The sequence below is a fragment of the Micrasema longulum genome, unplaced genomic scaffold (genome assembly GCF_059751315.1).
Source record: "Micrasema longulum isolate JH-2025_06_02 unplaced genomic scaffold, ASM5975131v1 h1tg002028l, whole genome shotgun sequence".
Taxonomy (NCBI): Eukaryota; Metazoa; Arthropoda; class Insecta; order Trichoptera; family Brachycentridae; genus Micrasema; species Micrasema longulum.
In genome coordinates, this window is record NW_028279196.1 from 196569 (window position 1) to 201076 (window position 4508).

Below are 4508 nucleotides of genomic sequence, written 5' to 3' on the forward strand. Positions count from 1 at the left end.
TTTAAGATCTTGTTAACATTAGTTTGTTTTCATTTTTGCACATTTTCTTATTAATATCTCTAAATGTATTGCTTTTAACCCCACACAGGCACGTGGGTATACTAAATACACATATTATGAAATCTGTGGTGTTGATATTTATATATAATAAAAACAAAAAAATACTTTCAGGTTTCTTTTTAATACGAGTTGGTAGAAAATATAAAATGGAAAATAATCAATGGATATAGAGATAAAAAATCAAAATAAAATTTAAGAAGATAATAAAAATGATGACTTCATCTTGACAAGAATCGGATTGTGGCCCAGTGGCTAGTGTCTCGGACTCACGGATCAAAGGTCCGTGGTTCGACTCCCACTTTACCCAATCTTGATTCCGATTTTCTAATAGTTATTTACAACTCGTTGAAAATGGCCCTCTAAATAAAATATTTGGGCACAAACATATTGTTTTTTATCATAAAAAAATAAATGAATAATAATAATTAAAGAGAAGTCTCTTAGCTTTCCATTGTAATCAGGGTCCTGGGCCATTGTTACAAAATTAATAAATAAAATAAAATCAGGCTTCCTGCGTGAAAATGTTCATATTGTTAACGAGAAGGCGGACTGTAAATGAAAATCGAATTTCATTCAGTTTAGTGAATTGGGAAATATTTGAGAAAGGATAGGAATATGGAATGGATACCTACCTTTAATATGATCTGAATGTTCTTCAATTTCTGGTACTGGATGACATATTGAAACTTTAATATATTTTTTTTTTCTCAACGCGCGACGATTCCAACCAATTTTTATCCGATTTTATGTCAAGTCAAAAATGTTGTATTGTTTTTGTTCTAAATCCGAATCTTCTAATTTTAAATATCTCCTATCTTGATGTTAGGTAGGTACCATAAGGACGGGTCAAAGGAAGGATGGGAACGAAAGGTAATCGGCCAGGAATAGTATCGATAAATGCTGTTATTTACTTAACACATATTTGTATGAAAATTTAAAGTATCTTAGTCTGTAAGCTGTAATTTGAACATGTTGTGAAAAATATGTACATTGTAGGCTTAATTTCTCATACAGAAAATTCAAATTTACTTTATAGGCATTCTATAAAAAAACTTTTCCATTGTACGTAATATTTTTTTTTTTTTTTTTTTACATTATAAACAATAATGAATAATATAAATAATGTGATTTAAGGCATAAACATATATTTTAAGCCCGTTTACTTACAAGAATACTGATATACTTCAAGTCTCTTAGGTATAAATTTGTAATATACACAATATCGTACAGAAAACTTTATTTTATTTTATAGACAATTTAAGATAATTCTGTTAACTTTCCATTGTAATACGGCCCCTGGAGCTTATACTTAACAGAAGATATCTTCACCCTCCTTTCTTTCTTCCCTCGACACCCTCGTGTGCTGTCAGTATGATTGAAGGGGGTTCTATGTAACTAAATAAATGAACACTCTTAAATTCCTTAAATTCATTACCCGGTTAACTAAAACTGCGCGTTATCGGCACAGGAAATCAGTTGCATTTCTGCCCATTGATAGTTAACTGGTCAATGTTTTAAAAGGGGCGGAGTAAAGGGTGAAAGCGTTCAGCTTTCCTTAGTTAAAAATAATTTTTCAATTAACTTTACTAACCTCTACATGGTTTAGTTGATCTAACTGGTACAAAATAATCTTAAGCTGTTTATAATGAAATACAGTGCATTTAACGAGATAGTCGTACAAACAAAAATACTTTCAGAGGTTTTAAATAGTTTTTTTATTTGTTTTTAGACTATCGAAGTGAGCCAAAAAAATATAATTACATATATCGTATTATCGGTAATTGTATTTCTTATCAGTTTGAAACATGAAAGTGGTGTACCGCAAGGTTAATATTTGGGACTAATTTTACTTTTATTATTTATAAATGATATTCTTTCCGAATTTGAAGGAGTTGATATACTCTTGTTTGCTGATGTTTCAAAATTAAAAAGTGAAAAACTTCTTTAAGCGATTGTTATGTTCTTCAGTCAAATCTAGACAAATTGGGTAAATGGTGTAATGAAAATCTTCTCTTTTTAAATGTTGATAAGTGTCATTTTATATCGTTCCATAGAATTAATACGCCTGTCTCATACCAGTACAATATTAATAATATTGATAATAAAAAGATCGGCGGCCTCCGTGGTGTAGTGGTCAAGACGCTTGACTCACACACGGAAGGTTCCGGGTTTGATTCCCGGTGAGAACACAAAAAATTTAAAAAATGTGATTTTTCTCAAGCCGCCTGGTGATCTGTGATGTAATTTACAACTGTAATTAGGTCTCCAGGCCTGTTGTGTAAAAAAAAAATGTTTTCAACTAATTTTCAAGTTTTCAAGATATCACAATTTAAAGATCTTGGAATCCTCTTTGATGAAAGTCTTACTTTTATTCCTCATATTAATGAAATTACTAATAAAGCCATGACATATTTAGGTTTTTTATTACGAACACCAAAAGATTTTAGTTCAATTCATTCATTCAAAATGCTGTTTGTTGCATTAATTCGTAGTAATTTAGAATATAATTACACAATTTGGTCTCCATTTTATATGTCTCACAATATAAATTAGAAAAAGTTTAACGTAAATTCTTAGAATTCATAAATTTTAAACTATCGATTCCTCTTGAGCAAATAAATTTTAATTTTTCAATGTGTAAACTTAACTTAAAAACATTATCTAGTAGACAGACAATGAGTGATTTGATGATTTTGTATTAAATTTTAAATGGCCTTCCGTGATTTAACAAACCTCAAAACATTTCATGTACCTTTAACTCAAACCCGACAGACTAACAAAACGCTATTTTATGTAAACAAATCTAATAGTAATTATTATATACTCTCTTTAATCTAGAATTTAGCTCTATTGATATCTTTTGACGTTCAATATCCAAATTTAAAGAAAGACTTTTATTAATGATATAGTAGTTTATTGGGTCATTTAGCCATTTTGTGTTTGAGTCCCTATTGTTTTTTTTTTTTTGGTTTTATTTATTTCCATTTCTTTCCATTGAATTGTATTTTTGAATTATTTTATTTTATACTCGCTATAACTATGTAGTTTAAAATTTTTAATTCCTACAAACGTGTATTTTTTATAACTTTTTATAATGCCCACTACGCTAGGGCGTTTAAATAAAATAAAATAAAATAAAATAAAAATAAAAAAGTTTAAAAAATTATCAACTTTACGGTTTTTTTAAGTTTTGAAATTTTAAAATTACTCCGCCTGGGCCTCTGACGTCACAAGCTCTAGTCGAAGTGTTTTTCTTATTGGTGAGTTGGCTTCCCGGAAACCGATAACCTCTAACCATCACAACTTGTCATTGGTATATTTTTGACAACTTTTAAATGTTTTTTTTATTTTTTAAATATTTATAGATTTACGGACAAAGTCCAATTTTAAACAAACACTCTGACCATTAGTCAAAAAACAAGAAAATATTATTTTAATTTATCTAAATGAAAATAAAAAATAAAAAAATATTTCAACAATTAAATCGCTGAGGACAGGACTCGAACCTGCGCGGGTATAACCCATTGGATTTCAAGTCCAACTCCTTAACCACTCGGACACCTCAGCTATAGTAGATGTGAATAAAAATTAATTCCAAATCATGTTTACGTGTATGTATTCAGATGTTTTATGAATTTACGTGGTAAACTAGTTAATTTTTTAATCACTTATTCTGTTATTTAACTTGTACCAAATGTTTTTAAGACGTGATGGAACTTAAAGTTGAAGCAAAATAAGCTAACTATGTGTTGCAATTATTTTGTTATTATTGTGTTTGAACAAATGATAATATACTTTTTTTTTAAAAGGGTATCTGGCAAACAATGTCCTCCCTGACGCATTCTGTCGATCCTAATTTAAACCTAGACATTTACAGGGCTTATGATCTGTCATTAGCAGGTTTAAGTGGCCACTTCATCCACTGTGTAACATTCACCATTCTGCCTTATTTAAACATCTACTTTTGTTGATTTTTGTGAAGTAAAATACATCTTACTCTACGTGGCCATTTAAACCTACCAAAAACAGGTCATAAGCCTTGCAAATGCCTAGACTTTGATATTGTCTTCTCAAAAATGCTTTTCCTCTCTGTTGCAATCTATCTAGATCATTTTCATGACATGGAAAGTAAGTTTATCAATCTTACGCTTTGGGTGTCAGCCCGGGCCCGTATCACAATGGGAAATCAACAGTTATCTTCAAATTGGTTGCAACAGAGAGGGAAAATATTTTTTTAAAGGGAATATGGAAGTCTACGCATTTACAGGCCTTATGACCTGTCATTGGCTGGTTTGAGTGACCACTTTACACACTGCATGGTATTCAATTTACTTTCGTATTTTATAAATTTATTTATAAGCATGTTCTTGATATGAAACTATGTGTTTTTTTTTCATTTTTATCAATAAATATTATTACAATTTTAATATGTTTTTTTTTTTTTTTAT

The 4508-nt window shown here is 29.6% G+C and overlaps 1 non-coding gene across 1 annotated transcript; it reads right to left on the minus strand.

Moving 5' to 3' along the window:
- Nucleotides 1-3545: 3545 nt before the first annotated feature.
- TRNAS-UGA (transfer RNA serine (anticodon UGA)) lies at nt 3546-3627 on the minus strand. The gene has a single exon. It is a non-coding gene; the product is annotated as a tRNA-Ser (tRNA).
- Nucleotides 3628-4508: the final 881 nt, after the last annotated feature.